At 37.6% G+C, this 19,873-nt stretch overlaps 1 protein-coding gene across 6 annotated transcripts in view; it reads right to left on the reverse strand.

Moving 5' to 3' along the window:
* Positions 1 to 573: 573 nt before the first annotated feature.
* Positions 574 to 19,873, reverse strand: part of Tmem19 (transmembrane protein 19) — a 44,599-nt gene continuing 25,299 nt past the window's right edge. Inside the window, exons 8-12 of one of the 6 annotated variants that reach the window (XR_013440451.1) lie at positions 7,975 to 8,039; positions 4,505 to 4,613; positions 4,199 to 4,266; positions 915 to 986; positions 574 to 811 (exon numbers count right to left, since the gene is read on the reverse strand). The gene's annotated coding sequence lies outside the window, so the exon portion shown is untranslated. Of the gene's footprint in view, positions 812 to 914; positions 987 to 4,198; positions 4,614 to 7,974; positions 8,040 to 19,873 lie in introns of all 6 variants that reach the window. The other 5 variants (XR_013440448.1, XR_013440449.1, XR_013440450.1 and 2 more) reach the window with 5 other exon arrangements.

Raw genomic sequence — 19,873 nt, forward strand, 5'->3', positions numbered from 1 at the left:
TAAAGTCGTAGACTATATCTGTTCCTGTCATCTCATACTCTCGCACTCTGGCACTCTCGAGCGTGAAGTGTGAGTATTATGTATTCTCTAAAAGGATGAACACTTTTGCCAGGTATGGTGGCACATTCCTGTAATCCCAGTGACTTGGGAGGTTGAGGTAGGATGATCACAAATTCAAAGCCAGACTCAGCAACTGAGCGAGGTCCTAAGCATTATAGAGAGATCCTGTCTCAAAAATACAAAATAAAAAAGGGCTGGGGATGTAGCTCAGTGGGTAAACACCCCTGGGTTCAATCTCTGGTACCAAAAAAAAAAGGCACTTTCTCTCCAGCCCTGCCCCTCTTTTTCTTCTAAATCTGTCACCAGAATTTCCTTTACTGTCTTTAATCTACTCTGAAGCATGTTCACAAATAGCCAGTCCCAAGGGAGGCTTCCCACTGCACAGAGGATAGCAAAGACCATCACTATTCCAACCACCAGGATAGGAATCTAAATACATCCAGTCATTGCACCCTGGCTGCAGTGTTACCAGCTACTAGTCTGGTGAGACAGAACACACTAATATGCAACAAGTTATAGTAAGTAGGTTTATTACTTAAAGATGGCATAGAGGGATAAAAGCAGCTTAGGATCCACTGTGTTCACTATGCTGACATAGTTGACCACTAGCAGGACAAGGAGGTTACTCTGGTCGGTGACAGAATGAGGTCTTGAATGACAAATTCAACACAATGTCAAATTTTCCAAGGTGGCCACAGCTTGAGAAAGTCTAACAAAGGTGTTATGCTTCCAGGCCTCTGCAACTATCATTCTGAAAAAAAGAACACATTACAGATTAGTGCCCCCATAGCACTTATGGATCTCTGATGTTCTCTGTTTATCAGATAAGGATTGGAATGAGTTGATGTAGCTACCCAATCTGTTTCTGTCTTGAGGCTGCTACCTCTTCAGGCAGGTTATCCTTGCTGCTTGATCCAGACCTCTGGCTTCAGTCATCCAATCCAGAAAGACAGGTTACAATCTATAGAAACCTCACATGTATAACAGCACCCATCCTTATGGAATCCCACAGAAGGGTGATACCTGGGAAGCAGGTATCTGTCACCAGATTAGAATTACTATGTCAGAGCACCATGAACCAGCCCAACTCTCACTCTAAAGAGAAAATGTTAGGAACATTGGAATTGGGATTTCACAGGTGCCGCCTAATTAGGGGCTGCCTGGTCTACCTCCATCCTCTCTCCCTGCAATCTCAGTGTTTCCTAACATGCACTGTGGTGCTGTTCCCTTGCGTTGGAGTACATTGTTTAGTGTCCATACCAGTGATACCATCTTTCTACCAAGACATCAAGACATCATTTCTTCAGTTGTTTTGTGAGTCAGTTTTTCCATTGTGCAATAACTCCATCAGTCTGAGGATGATAGGGTGCCTGCAAAATCCATCATAATCCCCAACAGTGTGCTCATTGCTGCATTAGTGGGACAGTGAAGGATGTCTTTTGGTCAGACTAAAGTCCTACAGAGTATCTGAAATATGACCTATGCTCTTCTCAAGGGCAGTCTTAGCATCCACATGAGTGACATATATTTGTCCTTTCCAGGTAACAAGCTATTACCATAGCCCCTGTCATCATATAGAGGGTCCTTTAACAGTCCAGTTTACTCAGTTGCCATTCTTCTGACCAGATGGCTTAGACTGGTGTTAATTGTCCACATGTTAGTGAAAATGTATCAAGATATGGTGGAAGAGATGTAGTGTATAGCCATTTTCACTGCACCTAGCTTGGCCCATTGGACAGAATATTCATGTTTAGTCTCAGTCAAAAGATGGCCAGACATTGGCCAGTTGGCATCTGCAGCCCAGAGGTTTCCCATCTGTTTGTTGTTTTTACAGTCATAAGTAAAACCATATCACACTGTCAGTAGGCATTTCTGAGTCTTTGGTTCCAAGTGGCCACAGGAGGAGCCAAATCATCCCTGGAGGATTGCTTGGTTCCTTCTGGTAAGCAAACCAGTTGTTCATGGAGCCTATAGGTCCCTGGTCTCTTTCACTCTTTTTTTTTTTTTCCTGTGCTTTGATTAATAATTATAGTTATACATGATAGTTGGGTTCATTCTGACAAAATCATACATGATAATTTAATTTATTTCATTTCTGAGCTCAATCTTGAATGTATCATTTCCACTTGATAACCGAGCTCTGTTGAGTCTGTACCATTTTATTGGTGGGGTTTGTGAACATCCAAATGAGAAGGGGCAGTTCAGGTTACAGTGTTACATTTGGCAGCCTGGTCATAAGGTGCTTGGTTTCAATAATAAACAAGGAGTTGCCATTCAAAAGAGGTATATTTGATGGCTACCTCAAGCATCTTAGGTTTCTAAGATCTACGTGTTCAGTAACACTACTGACAGTATTCTGTTGCCACAGATCCCCATCAACATACACAAACTCGGGGGCATGGGTAATTTCATCAGGCTGGCAGGCTCTCAAGGTTTTAAAGGCAATGGTGCCTGGATGTGGCTTGTTGAAAATTTCCAGTGCCTGCTATTGCAGAAGGTCCCATTCAAAATTGGAGCTCTGCCGGTCACATTGACTAAGCGGGCCAAAGAAATGCCTGGGAAGGGTACATGCTGTCTCTAGCATTAGCACTGGGTCTCCTTTTTATTCCTATGTGCTTGCTGCCAAGGTCAAAAACTCTTGCTTGACTATATCTAAGACACTAATTTTGCGGGGGATGGTGAGACAGGGTGCAGTTCTGGTCCAAGTGGCCTTGGTATTCAGATTTTAACAGTCCATTTCAGTTTCTAAACCTCAAAACCTTGAAGGGTTTTGTTTTGTGTGTGTGTGCTGGGGACTGAACCTAGGGCTTCCCACATGCTAAGCATATGCTCTGCCTCTGAGCTACTCTTACAACTCCTTCAGAGTTCTTTCTGACCAGCCAAACTGGCCTTTTATTTTGTGAGAGGGTAGATTGTAACATTTTTGTCTCTAATGATTTGAATTAACTGAATAATTTCTAATTCTCCATTTAGCATGTAGCATTGCTTTTGTTGAAAAACAAATTGGAGTTTAAGTGGCTTAGGTGCTCAGGAGTGTATTTACACCACTGCTGTGGCTTGAGTTCTTAGCTGTGAGAAGGCTGTCCCTTTAGATGGTGGTGATGTTCTGTGTCCCAGGTAGCTAAAATGTCAATGCCTACAATGTGCTCAGTGATGGCAACCAGTCATCTGCAACACCTGATATAGTTCAAAGGGGCTTACCCACAGAGAAACCTCACAGGAACGTAAGTGTCTTGAGTTACCACGTTTTCCCTGAAATTCCTAATATCATAGGTTTAATTTTCTTTCTTTCTCTTTCCTTCCTCCCTCCCTCCCTCCTTCCCTCCCTCCCTCCTTCCTTCCTTCCTTCCTTCCTTCCTTCCTTCCTTCCTTCCTTCCTTCCTTCCTCTGGGAATAGAACCCAGGGGACTTAATTACTGAGCCACATCCCCAACCCTTTTCATTTTTTATTTTGAGACAGAGACTCACTAAGTTACTGAGGCTGGTCTTGAACTTGCCATATTCCTGCCTCAGCCTCTCAAGTTGCTAGGATAACAGGCATGCACCACCACATCTGGCTTCCCCTATTATCTACAGAAGCCAAGAGCCACTGACCTCCTGTGGTGACCTGGAGACTTTGATCCCACTCCTAATAGTGCCATTAATTTCAGAACAGCCAAATGTTCTATCCTTACTCAAAAACTATCTGAAATAACAATACAGCAAGTCCCTTCCCAGTTTTTTTGCCCATACCTGTCTCTAAAACTGTAAGTCTCCCTTTCTATGAAGACCTGCATTGCACATATTAGTTCCTTCTTAGGTGCCCAGGAACCATCTGAGGACGTCTTTTTTGTTCCCTGTGCCTCAGGGCCCATCTGAGTAACCATCTGTCCAGAGAAGGACTGATCACACAACTACCCAACAAGACATGAATCCCCAACTGAACTGTGTACATATTCCTTTCTTCCACTCTCTTTGTCTTGTTCCATGCAGCCAGAAAACACACCCAGTTCCTGGGCTTCCAGGCTGACTTCTCCACAATAATCCAGATACTGGGAGGTATTCTATGAGGTTAGACCTTGCTTTCTGTGAGAATTCTGTGAAGCAGAAAGGAGGCTCCTACTAGGTGGAAGATAGCAATGATCATTACTATACTTACCACCCAAAACAGGAGTCCAAATACTTCCTTCCAGTGCATTAAGCTGTAGTTTTACCAATTGCCTGAGTCTGGTGAGAGAAAAACACTCTCAAAACGCAACAAGTTATGAAAAGCAGATGAATTACTTATAGTTAGGCAGCAATGGACAAAAGAAGTCTAGGCTCCATTGTGAACTGGTTTTCCATGGCTCAGGAAGCTGCCTGAGGCAGACAGAGTCTCAACTTGTGTACCTCCCTAGCTCTGGAGCTTAGGGACCCTGAAGGGAAGCCACTGTATGTTATATACCTCAGGGACAATATGACTCACTGCGAAAAGCCTTGAAGGACATCTTGCTTTCAGAGGAGAGAAAGAAGCCCAGGCTGTCTTAGGCAGTTCCTTCTAAGTCACTGTGGTGATCACATCTTTTCCAAATTTTCTGTAAACATATTTAGTTGGGAGATTAATGTATTTTATATTTCTAGTGATTTTTCCTTATGGTGCTTAAATTTCATTTATTTTTAAAGATATGTAATTCTCTTTTGGGAAGGATTATTTTATGACTTTTCTTTCTGCTCTTACTATATAAACAGTTTTTTCCCTCCCTCCCTTCTTTTTTCCTTTATTAGGACATAAACTTGGTTTTTGGAGACCCTGAAATAACAAGAAGTTCTTTACCTGTGTGCTGACAATGTTGAAAGCAGCCAGATTGTTACCTCCCTTATGACTCAGCAAACAAACAAGAGGTTTTGTAACAAAATAGAGGACTTTGGAGCCAAACCTCCTGAGTTTAAATGTCAGCTCTTCTGTTTACTAGCAATGTGGCCTTGGGCAAGTTATTCAAACCCTATGTCTCAATTTCCTTATCTTTCCAATGGTTAAAATAATAAGAAAATTCTTGTGGGGTTGTGAGAACTAGAAAAGTCTACTTTTGTGAAGCATGAACAGAAGTTCCTGGAAAGCATATTGGCTGTTTTTAAAAACTCCTTCTAAAAATGAATGCAACTGTGGTAGAATAAAAACTATTAAAACTTCAAGCTTTTTAGCTGTCCCTTCTAGTGATTTCAACCTTGGTTGCACATCTGAATCACTGAGGAGCATTCAGAAATCCTCCTTCCTTATGTTAGACCAGTTAGATGACTACTTAAAAAGGAGGAAACAAGGCAATAGGAGTTTTCACAACTCTCCTAATGATTCTACTCTGCAGCCAACATCAAGAACCATTGCTTTCATCCCCATCCCAAAGAAAATTAAGTGTTTTCCTGTTGATCTATTTTTACATTAATCACTGCAAGTAAATTTCCTCAGACAGCTTCTTTTGCTTTGCTTTGCAGACCTTAAAGAGAGGACATCAGAGTGAAGCTCAAAATCATTCACCTAATTAATTATGGAATTAGATCTCAAGCTCATTTCTTCTATTTCTCAGTCTAGTGAACTTTCTAACACTAAATAATTTGCTACTACAGGTATAAAACAAGAAGATTAAGAAATAACACAGATATATGAAATGAATGAAGGCTTAATACAGTCATCATTCAGAATTTTTTTTTTACTGTACAGTAATGTAAAGTGAATGTTAGATATAGTTGACTGTGTCCCCAAAGGCTTCACATATTGAAATTTAATCCCAATTTAAGATGTTAAGAGGGTAGAAACTTAAATCTGACTATGGTTATGGGGTGGGGTGGGGCTTTGGGAGGTTATTAGGAGTAGATAAGGTCATCAGGGTAGAGCCTCCATGAATGAATCCTAGTAGCTTAGAAGGAAAGACCTGAAGAGACCCACATATACACGTGTATGTCCTGCCTCTCTCCATGTGATGCTCTGCACTGTCTTGGTACTCTGGAAGCTAGAAGGCCATCCCTAGATACAGCCCCTGGGGATACAATTCAGTGGTAGAGTACTTTTCTACCATGCACAAGGCCCTGGGCTCAATGCCCAGCACTGCAAAAACAAACAAACAAATAAATAAACAAAGAACAACAAAACTATACCTAGATGCATTCTCTTAACCTGGGACCTCCAGAACTATGAATCAAAATAAACCTCTTTTCTTTATAATTTACCCAGTTTGTGGCATTGTGTTGCTAGCAATATAAAATGGATGCATATAGAAAGAATTAAAAACTGAACTCAGTTTTGGTTTTCAAGTAAAACTATAAGTGAATAAAGGTCTTGATTAACTATCAGGAAAGACTGCTAATTCTCAGTCCAGATTAGATTACTGTTTGGAGCATGCCCAGTTCCTCAAAAAAGTATGCCATCAATCAATAATAAAGCTACCTGTACTCATGGAATTATCATGTCATACCAAGAGATTTACATACACAAAACCTACATTTACTTGCAAGTTTGCAAAGTAGGTATTACTATTCACAGATGAGAATATGAGGCCCACAGTTCATGAATAGTGATATCAGGATTAAAAACCACCCTGGTGATATCCAGTATCCCATCTGACATGGAAAGAGCTTGGAGGTTGTCATTTCCAACCTCATAACATGGAAAAAGAACTGAAAATTAAGAGCTCTACTTATATCTGTTAGAGAACAAAGGTCAAAGGACAAACTGCTGTCCATAAAAACTATAGAGACAGATGATACAGAGACTCACAGCTCACATGGAGGAAAAACACAGGAGCAGAAGCTAGCAGATAGAATATCAGTTGGAACACTTGAAACTGTAACTGATAAATTACTGAAGGCTCAGTGTAGATTGGCTTGAGAATTAAAAACTTTGAGAGGACCCAAAGTTAGGGGAGTAACAATAATTTCCCAAACTTTATGTCCACAATCCATACCATGTTCTCACTGTGAAGATCAGAGAAAAGTCTCTATATGAAGAAGGGAAATATAACCATTTGGAAATAGACCTAGAGCCTTCTGGTCTCCTTAACAAGGTTTTCCCTCCAGGAAAATGATTTTACCAGAGCCTACCCAACTGCGCTTTATCAAAGCCTAACTGAACAATGAGGGGAAATACCCAACTCTAGCCACACGCTAGCCTATGGCATGTAGAAAGAGAAATATCCAACTTAGATTCACAAAAAGACTGAGACCTAATTGTAGGATTATAGAATACTTCTCTTCCTCCCATACCTTACCACCACATCAACAGAGATCCTGCCTAAGAGGAGCACAGCTAAAAGAATTGCAAGCCTCAGCATTTACTCTTAAATTCTTACTCTAGGAAAACCCAAAGACAATAGGGGAGAAAACAAAAAAACAAAAAACAAAAAACAAAAAAACCACAACAAGACACTGGAGGAAATACCTCTTTTAGCACAGCAAAGCAGAGTAAATACACAGTTTGTCTTTACCAGATAAACTTAAAACAGCACTAAAAGCTTATCTTCTTCAGTTTTTATTACCTGAAACAGGGACTTTGGTTTTCAACAAAAAGTTATAAGATAAAAACCAGTCTGAAGAGATAAAATAAGCATCAGAACTACACTTAGATATGGCTGGGCTTAGTGATGCATACCTATAGTCCCAGCTACTCAAGAGTCTGCGGAAGAATTATTATTATTTTTTTTTAAATTTTTTATTTTTTTTTATTGGTTGTTCACAACATTACAAAGCTCTTGACATATCATATTTCATACACTAGATTGAAGTAGATTATGAACTCCCAATTTTACCCCAAATGCAGATTGCAGAATCACGTCAGTTACACATCCACAATTTTACATAATGCCCAATTAGTAATTGTTGTATTCTGCTACCTTTCCTATCCCCTACTATCCCCCCTCCCCTCCCCTCCCATCTTTTCTCTCTACCCCATCTACTGTAATTCATTACCTGCGGAAGGATTATTTGAACCCAGGAATGTGGAGTCAGCTGGGGCAATGAAGCAAGACCCTGCCCTGAAAGAGAGAGAGGAGAGAAGAGGAGAGGAGAGGGGAGGACAGGGGAGGGAGAGAAAAGAGAGATATTTAGGTTCAGATATGGTAGAGATTTTGGAATTATGAAACCAAGAATTTAAAATAATAATGATTTTTTTTTTTTTTTAAAGTGAAAGAAGTCTGTTCCTCTAGGGCTAAGGGGCTTCCTTTTTTTTTTTTTTTTAAAGAGAGAGTGAAAGAGGAGAGAGAGAGAGAGAATTTTTAATATTTATTTTTTAGTTCTCGGCGGACACAACATCTTTGTTGGTATGTGGTGCTGAGGTTCAAACCCGGGTCGCACGCATGCCAGGCGAGCGCGCTACCGCTTGAGCCACATCCCCAGCCCAATAATAATGATTGATGAGCTAAGAGCTTTAATGGAAAAAGTGAACAACATGGAAGAACAGATGGGTAATATAAGCAGAAAGATGGAAAGGTAAAGAAAGAATCAAAAGAAAATGCTAGAAATGAAAAAAATGCAAAGTAAAACAAATAAAAAATACATTTGGTGGACTCATCAGTAGACAAAACATGGCTAAGAAAACAATCAATGAGCTGAAAGACTTGTGGGGTCAAAAGTGATAGGACTGTAAGGAAAAATATATATATCCAATATTATAGTTGAATTTATTCTCTCTACCAGTGATTGACAGAGCCAGCAGACAGAAAATCAATAAGGAGAAGATTGAACTGAATAGAACCATCAATCAATGAACTTAATTGACATTGATGTAACACTTCATCAAATAACAACAGAATGTAGATTCTTCTCAAGCTCACATGGAACATTCCCTAAGATCACAATCTGGGGAATAAACACAGCTTAAATTTATAAAACTAGATAACATACAAAGCGTGCTCTTAAACACAATAGAATTAAGCTAGAAATCAATAAGATATAGAGCTAGAAAATCTTCAAATACTTGGAGATTAAATATAGTTCTAAATAGCATATGGGTCAAAGGAGAAGTTGCAAAAGAACTTTAAAACATTTTAAGTGTAACAAAAACATAACCTGTCAAAAATTTGGGGGTTCTAGAGAAATCAGTACTTAGAGGGAAATTTACAGCATTGAATTCATACATTACCAAAAAAATGTATGATCTAAGAAAACTAGGGGAAAAAAAGAACAATTATATTTAAAGTAAGAAATAGAAAATCAATAATAAAAATCAGCAGAAATCAGTGAAAATGAAAAGAGGAAAGAATAGAAGATCAGCAAAACCAAAACTTGATCCCAAGTCTTGGAATCAGCTAGGGAGCAAGTGCCAGACTAACTGAAAAATAATAAATAAAGCAAACACGCAAATACTACTAATATCAGAAAGGAAAGAGGGGCTATTGTTATTGATTATCGTTATTGATCCTACAGACATTAAAAGGACAATAAGGAAATTTCAACAACTCTACCCCATCAATTTGATAACTTATATCAAATGGACCAATTCCTTGAAGATACAGTCTCCCCCAAATCACACAAAGTGATAATCTGAATAAAATCATCAAGTAAAAATTGAATCAATAATTAAAAACCTCCCGAAACAGAAACCAACAGAGTCAGGTAGGTTCATTGGTGCATTCTACCAAGCATTTAAGAAACAGAAGATATAAATTCTCCATAATCTGTTACAAAATAGAAGCAGAGAGAATACTTCCTGAATCACTGTTTGAGCCAGCATTACCCTAATGCCAAATCAGACAAAGACATTTAGGAAAATCACAGACCTTACATAGTTTCTGTTGGTCGGGAATTCAGGAGCAGCCTATCTGGGTGATTCTGGCTTGGAATCAATCTCTCATGAATTTGTAGTAAAGATTTTTGCTAGGTTGAAGGCTTGACAGAGACTTGAGGATCAAGTCCCATGGTGCTGTTGGCATAAAGAAGTCTCCATTTCTCCCCATATGAGCCTTTTTGCTGTTAAATGCCCTGATGACATGATGTGTGTCATGTCCCAGAATGAATGATCCATGAGAAAGGAACATGAAAGCTGTAATGTGGCTTTTTTTTTCTTTTTCTTTTTTTTAATGGCGTAGGCTCAGAAGTCACTGTAATCTCTTCAATATCATATTGGTAACACAGGCCAGCCTTATTCAGTGCAGGAGGGGACTAAACCAAGATCCATCCTGGAGGTTGTTTATATCATCATGCAATAGTATATTTTTGGAGATAATAAGAAATGAATTATTTGTACATGCAACCATATGCACAAAGCTCAGATATAACACAAAAAAAAGGAAGCCAGATACCCCTCCCCCCAAAGAAGAGTAGAGTATTTCCATTTATATGATATTCTAGAATAAGCAAAACTATAGTATTAACTCTGGAAAGGGAAGGAACTGATAGGAAATGACAAAAGGGAATTTCTATAGCTTGATAGGCCTATTTTCTGTCAAAGTTATACAGTTAAAAATATTTGTGATTTAAATGTAGAAATATTTACTTCACAAAATATAAGATAAAATTAAGTGGGGATTGGGAACAAGTGGCAGTAAAGATACAATATAATGGCAGAATGTCCATAATTGATGAAAATGGGTCATGGATTTATCAGTGCCCATTATGTTATTCTAATTATTTTGTATTTTAAAAATTCCAAAATACAAAATAAATATACCACATCACCAAAAGTCAACTAAAATTAAAAGCAGACTTTGTTTTCTGGAATTAGCTTCCATTCTTTTGTGTAAAAGTTTATTTCCTCTTTAATTTTACTATGCTAATTTTAAGAGGATTTATGTTTTGTGAAGTCTGCCATATAAATTGCACATAAGAGTCAGGCCACCTCAACAAACCTGGTTACACAGGCCAGCCTGTGGAAAGACAAAAATCAGTTGTTGGTGGGTGGATGGTAAAAAAAAAAATTCAAGAGCCCATTCTAATCTATCATATCAGTTATGTAAAAATTGATGAAACCAATCCAGCTCAGGGTAAGTAGGACAGAAGCCTGACACAAAGATGGCTCAATGACCATGTGTTCTAAAAAACCAGCTGACGTTTCCCTTCTTCTACCAGAGGGAAGCCGAATAAGGACCAAAGTGATCTGCACATTCAGAGGGGATTTCCAACTTTTTGTATTACTTTCTGTTTCTTCCTTTAGGAGCTCTAAGGGTATTTGCAAATGGGCTGGGAATGATAATTAAGTGAGGGAAAGGAAATTTGGAAATGGGGCACAGGAGTTATTTCACCATTTGCAAGTGGGCTGGGAGTGTGAATTAAGTGAAAGTAAGGAAATTTGGAAATTAGGCATAGGGGTTATTTTACCATACCACTATCACTATAGGATCTAATTCTACATGTGGGATTTCTTTCTCTCTTCTCACTGACATCAGTGAGTTTTCTTCCAGAACAGAAGCAAGAACCATTTAATAGGATGGTGCAGAATAACATTGGAAAGCACATAGTCTGGGACTGTTAATATTCCAAATAACCTGGATACATGAGGCATGTGTAGGGTAATAACTGTTCATAAGGCTAAAGAGGAATAAGAAGCCTTGTACCTAGAAGTAGGCACTCACTGTTTCATTAGGAAGAAAAGATCCCAAAAGTTCAAGAATGAGGTTTTCAGTAATACAGCTTGCTATAAAAAATTTATCTTTCTTACTTTTTGCAAAATGAAGTATGTGAACACAGCTGATTTCCATTTAATAGTGATCTTTTCACCCCCTATAGACTAGTGACAGTAATAAATGTAAAGGAGCAGAGGTACCCTGCAGCTGCAAGGCACTTTAACTCATGTCAAATAGTAACACTAACATTTACTGGCTTAACACAATCAGAGACTATGTGAGGTACATTAGATGACTTAAGACATTTGATCCTGCATGAGGTAGGTGTTATTTAATGGCCCCAATTTATGGATAAAGAACCCGAGATATAGAGAGGCTAAGTAAACAGGGTCATGAAGCTAGAGAATAGCAGTTCTAGAGGTCAGAAGTTCTAAAATCAAGGTAGCAGCAAGGCTGTGTTCCTTCCTTTCTGGAGGCCACACAGAAGAATGTCTGTTTGCTTGTCCCTGCTTCTTGAGGCCACTCATACTTCTTGGTTCATGGCCTCTTTCCTCCTCTTTAAAACCAGCATCTCTTGGTGCTGGGGATATGGCACAAGTGGTAGTGTGCTTGCCTGGCATGTGTGCGGCCCCCCTGTCCGATTGTCAGCACCACATACAAACAAAGATGTTGTTGTTTGTTGTCTCTCTCTTTAAAAAATAAATAAATAAATAAAACCAGCATCTTGGGGCTGGGTGTGGCTCTGTGGGAGAGTACTAGCCTAGCACGTGTGAGGCCCTGAGTTCAATCTTCAGCACCACATAAAAATAAATTAAAAAAAAAAATAAATAAAGGTATAATACCTTTGTGTCCAACTACAACTAAAAAATAAATATTAAAAAAAACCCAGCATCTTTTTTATTCCTTTTCTGTTGTTACATCCCCCCACACTTTTTTTTGGTTTACAGCAAGAGAAAGTTTTCTGCTTCATTTGCTTATTTATGTGAATTGTGGTTAAAAACAAAAAACACAAAATTTACCACCTTTTCCTTTTTTTTTTTTTCTTTTTGGTAGTGCAGGAGATTTAACCTAGGAGTGTTCTATCACTGAGCTATATCTGAAGCTCTTATTTTGAGATAGGATCTTGTTAAATTGCTGAGGCCGGCCTCAAATGTATGAACCTGCTTTAGTCTTCCAAGTGGCTGGACTTATAGGCATGTGCCACCATATCTAGTTAATGCAATTGATTTTTGTACTGTGATTTTATATACTACAACTCTGACAACTTTGATGAATTCATTAATTCTAACATTTTTTTTGGGGGGGTGGTGGTGAACTCTATGGTTTTCTACATGTAAGATCTTGTTAATTGCAAACAGAGATAATTGCACATTTTCTTCTCTAATTTGGATACTTTTTTTTTTTCCTTGCCCAATTGCTCTGGGTAGGACTTCTATATTATATTGAATAGAAATGATCTGAGTGGCCACCTTGGTCTCATTCCTTATTTGAGAGGAAAAGTTTTCAGTTTTTCACTGCTGAATGTAATGTAAGCTGCAGCCTTTTTAGCAATGGTCTTTGTTATGTTCAGGTGATTTTCTTCCATTCCTTGTTTGTTGAGTGTCTCATTATAAAAGAGTGTTAAATCTTTTTTTTTAATATTTATTTTTTTTTAGTTTTAGGTGGACACAATATCTTTATTTTATATTTATGTGGTGCTGAGGATTGAACCCAGTGCCTCATGGATGTTAGGTAAGCACTCTACCACTGAGCTACAAATCCCAGCCCCAGAGTGTTAAAATCTTGTCAAATGCTTTTCTGCAGATAATTATGTAGTTTTGTTCTTTGCTGTATTAAAGTGGTGTATGATATTGACTGGTTTTCATATATGAAATATCCTTGCATTACAGGAATTCATGTGCTATTGAATTGTCTTATAGCATTTTGTTCAAGGTTTTTGCATATTCATTGGTCATTGTTGTGTAGTTTTCTTGTAGTGTCTTTGCCTTAATGGTATCAGGATAATAATGGCCTCACAGTTTGAGCTTGGAAGTAATGCCTCCTCTTATTTATTAATTTTTTGGTGTGGAACTGGGAATTTAACCCAGAGGCACTCTATCACTGAGGTTCACCCCCAACCCTTTTTAATTTTTATTTTGAGCTAGGGTCTCACTAAGTTGTCAAGGCTGACCTCCAACTTGCTATCCTCCTTCCTCAGCTGCCTGAGTTGCTGGAATTGTAGGTATGTACTACCACATCTGGCCCTCTTCAATTTTTTGAGAGTTTGAGAATAATTAATATTAATCCTTCTTTAAATATTTGGTAGACTCCACTAATGAGGCCATCTGGTCCTAGACTTATTTTTCTTTGCTGTGAGGTTTTTGATTCTGATTCAATCCTCTTATTCATTGTTTGTCTATTCAGATTTTCTATTTCTTCATGATTTAACCTTGGTGAAGTGTTGGTTTCCAGAAGTTGATCCACTTCTTCTGTATTATCCAATTGGTAGGTGTATGATTGCTCATACTGTTTTTTTATAATTCTGTTTTATTTCTTTGGCATTAGTTCTTTCATTTATGATTTTAGGAATCCTCTTTTTTAAAAAAAAACTAGATAAGGGGTTTTTCAATTTTGTTGTTCTTAAAAAAAAACAAAAACAACTCTTGTTTTTGTTGACATTTTGTATTGTTTTTCTGGTCCCTATCTCTCTTCTAACCTTTATCATTCTCTTTTTTTCTGCTACCTTTGAATTTAGTTTGTTCTTTTTCTAGTTTCTTGGGGTGTGAAGTTAGGTTGGCAATTTGAGGTCTTTAAAATGTACCCATTTACAGCTAAGAACTTTTTCTTTAGAACTACTTCTGTTGCATCTCATGTTTTGGTACATTGTGTTTCCATTTTCTTTTGTCTCAAGGTATTTTCTAATTTCCCTTGTGACTTCTTTGACCTTGTAGCTGTTAGTGTTGCTTAATTTCCACACATTTTTGGATTTTCCATTTTTCTCTGTGCTCTTGATTCTAGTTTTATTCCATTATAATTAGTAAAGATACTTCATATTATTTCCGTTTTTGTTAGTTTGTCAAGACTTGTCTTTTGGCCTAACATGTGGATTATCCTGGTTAATGTTCTATGTGTACTGGGAAAAAAGGTACATTCTGCTCTTGTTGGGGTGGAGTGTTCTGCATACGTCTATTAGGTCTGATTGGTCTATAACATCATTCATATTTTCCATTTCCTTGTTGATTTTCTGTTTAGTTTTTCTATTATTGAAAACAGAGAACTGAATCTCCTACTATTGTGTTTTTGTTTCTACTTCCAATTCTGTCAAAGTTTGCTTCACTTTTTTTTTTTTTGGTACTGGGAATTGAACCCAGGGGCACTTAACCACTGAGCCACAGTCCCAATTCTTCTTAGTTTTTGAGATAGGGTCCTAATGAATTGCATAGGTTCTTGCTAAGTTGCTAAAGCTGGCCTCCAACTAGTGATTCTCTTGCTCTGCCTCCTGAGCTGCTAGGATTCTAGCCACACCTGGCTTGCTTCACCTATTTAGTAAATTTTATGTTTGGTGCATAAACTGTTTTATTTTTGGAGCATCTGCCCTTTTGTCAGTATACAATGTCCATCTTTGTGTCTTATGTTTTTACTTAAAGTCTATTTTGACAAATGTTATCATTCCTCTCTTTGGTTACTATTTGTATGGATTATCTTGTACCATACTTTCAGCTTGTGTGTCCTGAGATATAAAAAGTTTTTTTAATAAAGAATATATAGTTGGATCCTCTTTTGTTTTAATGTGATAAGCCAATATGTCTTTTAATTGTGTTTAATCCATTTAAATTCAAAGTTATTACTTACAAGGAAGGAGTTACTATTGTCATTTTGTTTTCTGTATTCTTCTATTAGCATTTTTATCTCTCCTTTCCCATTTCCTTTTTTTCTTTTTTTGCAGTGAATGATTTGATTCCCTTCATATTTCCTTTTGTAATTATTCTACAGATATTTTCTTAGTGTTTATCATTACAATTAAATAAAACATCTTAAAGAAATAGCATTGTTTTAAACTGAAAGTAATATCAATCTCAAAAGAAACCTGGTGAAGGGGAAAACCTTCACCGAACAGCACAAGAAGTTCTAGGACCTCTCAAATCTTATTTGATGTCTTTCTTTTCCAAGCACCTGTCTTCAAAACTGTAGCTTAACTGTGGCACTCGCCTCTATTTTCCAGGGCTTCTAAACTCTAGTGCAAGTTTGTCGATTCCAAGTCAGATGAGACAGAAACCAGTCACTCAAGCAGTTCCTAGACAATCCAGAATGCTGGACACATGGTCTACTTGTTTCCATTCCAAGAGATTTTCCTCCCAGTTACACACTATCTATGTGATGAGGGGGAGGGGTTTGAATTGCTATACCAAACCCTGAGAATCTTCGTATCCTTTCCACCGGCACTCCTTGAGTTTTCTTTTCTTTTTTTTTTTTAAATGGTGCTGAGGATTGAAACCAGGGCCTTGTGCATGCAAGGCAAACTACCAATTGAAATATATTCTCAGTGCCACCCCACCCCCAGCTTTAAAAAAAAATTTTTTTAATTGTAGATGGTCATAATACCTTTATTTTGTTTATTTATTTTTATGTGGTGCTGAGGATTGAACCCAGTGCCTCACATGTGTGAGACAAACACTCTACCACTGAGCCACAACCCTGTGTCCCTCCCCTTGAGTTTTAAAATAAGGTGGTGCTATAGCTTCTCAACCAGTCTCTAGTATTCCCACAGAGGTATTATGGTCTGTATACGGGTATCTCTGTGGAAAGTGAATGTGTAGATTCCTAGGCCACCATCTTGCTGACTGGGCCTCTGCTTTTAAGGACTCATGTAACTAGTTTGGGCCCATCTGGGTAATCAAGATAATCTCTCCATGTTAAGGTTCTTAACCTTTATCACATCTACAAGTCCCCTTTGCCATGTAAGGTAAATACTCTTTTTGAGATTTGGGATATGGATGTTATTAGGGAACCGTCATTATGTGTTCTATACACAGTTCCTTTGAAGAACTTCTACATTAATTTCAACAATAGGGTGGAAAAGAAAGTACTAGTTCTTTTTCATAGAAGGAGGCATGGAGCATTTAGATAACCCGGAAAAGCCCTATCATGAGGTTGTTTTGAATCCTTCCAACAGCATTGCTTGAGAAGTGAGACTATCTAACAGAAAGAGCTTAGATAGATGTTTAGGAGCCAAGAAGTAACAACATGGCAGAGCCTTAGAATGACACTCAATACATCACACCTCTGTCACCTTTCTCTGTGACAATGTAACTTTGCTACTCCTTCCATCAAGAGGTGGAATATATTTCCCTATTATTTGAATCTGTCTGGACTTGTGACTTTTAAAACCAATAATCATAGCAAAAAAAAATATTATGAGACTTCTGAGGCATTTGGTTTTTCCAATTTGAGATTACTATGAAGAGAGCTGGTAATAAATATTCTTTTGAGTATATGTTCTTGGCATGCAATCAGTGGGTCAAAGAGTAGTATATGTTCAAGTTTAATAGATACTGCCATTACCTGCAGAAGTGTAAGGGTTCTAGCTGTACATGTTCACCAACAATTTAGTATTTTCTGATTTCATTTTAGCCATTCTGGTAACCATCCAATGTGTTTTTGATTTATATTTTCCTGATGACTAAAAGCAGTTAAACATTTTCCAGTATTTATTGGCCATTTGGATACTCTCCTTACAAAATGGCTTTTCTGTTTTTTTTAATTTTTGTCCGGTTTTCTTCTGTGTTGATGGTTTTCTCTTATGGATTTGCAGACTTTAAAAACTTACTTACATTTGGAATATGAATCTTGTGTTGGATACACATGCTGCAAATATTTTCTACTATTCATTGGATTGTTTTTTTTTTTAACCTTTTTTCTTTTTGTATTGGGGATTAAACCCAGGGGTGCTTAACCACTGAGGCACATCCTCAACCCCCACTTTTTTTGTTTGTATTTTATTTAGAGACATGGTCTCATTGAGTTGTTTACCATCTTACCACTGCTGAGGCTGGCTTTGAACCTCCAAGCCGCTGGGATTACAGGTGTGCACCACTGTGCCTGGCTGTTTTTTTTTTTTTTTTAACTCTTAATAAGAGTTTTGATGGACAGAAATTACTAATCTTACCATAGTTCACCTTCGTGGTTAGCACTTTTGTGTCTCATTTAAGAAATCTTTCTCATACTCCAAGGTTACAAAGTTGTTCCCTATTTTTCAACAAAACACTTGTGTTGCTTAACCTTTCATATTTAAACCTGATATTCATCTGGAATTGATTTCCTGTGTGGTATGAAGTCATAAAAACTCAGTGTTACTTATTAAAAAGACCACTGTATCCCCTTTGTACTGCACTGTGACAATCAAATGACCACTTTCCTTCCCCTCTCCCTTTTCTGAATAAGTAATGGCATTAAATTGCAACAAGAATATTCATTGTAGAAAATGTAAAAAATACAGTTATACGAAAAGAAAATATTAAAACACCAACAATCTCACCTCCATATATCTTTATCCTTTTTCCTATGGCTATATGCCTACAAATATTTTTTTAAACTGAAATGGGATCACACTGTCAATTCTGGTTTTGAATTACTTTTCATTTAATACATCATGAATATCTTTGATGTCAATAAATATGCATCTAAAATATATATTTTTCAATTTCACCTGGACCATTCCAAATAAAGTATCTGTAAGAGCTGAACATTATTCCTTCTTATAGTGTATTCTCCCAACCTATAATTATTTTGACACTGACTGGTTTCTCTTGGCCCTTCTCCTCCTTAAAGATGTCTGACTAGATTTGCAAATTTCGAAAGTGAAAAACTTGAGAAACTTGCAGACAATCACTTTAGATAAAAATAAAAATCTCAGTGAGCAATCAGTATACTAGGCTGTTGATTGGCAATGGCTCAATTTTCCTATTACTTCATAGGATAATTGCCTGTTTTTTTTTTCCTTCTGTTGGAAAATCTCATTGAATTTTCTCAACAAGCTGTAGTTTTGCTATCACAGCACAAATAATAATTCCCCAAGTTCTAGAGTTCTATCTTTAGTTAATCTAAATATTTATCATCATCTCCATTTATCATTCAAGTGTGTGTGTGTGTGTGTGTGTGTGTGTTTTGCAGCACCCTGTGAACGTTAAGCAAGGCTTCACTACTGAGCTATATCCCCTCCCATCATTTAACTTTTCAAGCTCAGTTCTCTACAAAGATGAATAATGTAAATACTTCATAGGATTGTTATGGGAATTAAATGAGTTGATGTTTGAAAATTGTTTAAAACAATACCTGGTACAGAGGACATTATTATTTCAAAATGCTTTTCCTCTGGAAGATTATATAGATGATATAGTTTTCTATGTCCTTCAAGATTCATATAAGTTAAAAAGATTACCTTCCCGCCCTGGCTTTTAAAAATCCAAATGGCAAAGATTAAGGAAACAATGATAATTCTGTGCTAGGGGGTTTGCATTGAAACTAGTAACCTCATATATAGGTGAGAGTTCTGGAAACCTAAAAAAATCTTTCCAAAGAGCACGTAGGCAATACTCCTTAATAGATTTGATGCAACAATTCCCAAAAATAGACTTTTCCAGATAGCAGATATCACTGTACCATTTATGACACATTTGGAAAAAAAAAAACCCTAAAGTCCCCCAAGGAAATTAAAGTATGATTATTTATTTTTTTGTTTTGGTATCGGGGATTGAACTGAGGGACACTCAACCACTTGCGCTACATCCCCAGCCCTATTTTGTATTTTAATGAGATGGAGTCTGAGTTGCTTAGTGCCTCAAGGTTGCTGAGGTTACCTTTGAATTTGTGATCCTCCTGCCTCAGCTCACAGGCCATTGGGATTACAGGTGTGTGCCACCACAACCAGCTAAGGGTGACAGTTTCTAAACTGGACTTCCCAGTCATTAGTAAGGTATTCAAATAACTGTTTTTTCTTTTAATTTTTTGGTACTAGGGATTAAACCCAGGGGCACTTAACCACTGAGCCACAACCCCAGACTTTTTTTTATATTTTATTTGGAGACAGGGTCTTCCTGAGTTGCTCAGGGCCTAAGTTGCTGAGGCTGGATTTGAACTCACCATCCTCCTGCCTCAGTGTCCCAAACCACACCTGTAATCCCAATGGCCTGTGAGCTGAGGCAGGAGGATCACAAATTCAAAGGTAACCTCAGCAACCTTGAGGCACTGAACTGATCTATTCTTCCCTCTTCCCCTTTTTTTATGGGTTAGCATCCACATATCAAAGAGAGCATTCAGCCTTTGGGATTATA

The sequence above is a fragment of the Ictidomys tridecemlineatus genome, chromosome 6 (assembly GCF_052094955.1).
Source record: "Ictidomys tridecemlineatus isolate mIctTri1 chromosome 6, mIctTri1.hap1, whole genome shotgun sequence".
Classification (NCBI taxonomy): domain Eukaryota; kingdom Metazoa; phylum Chordata; class Mammalia; order Rodentia; family Sciuridae; genus Ictidomys; species Ictidomys tridecemlineatus.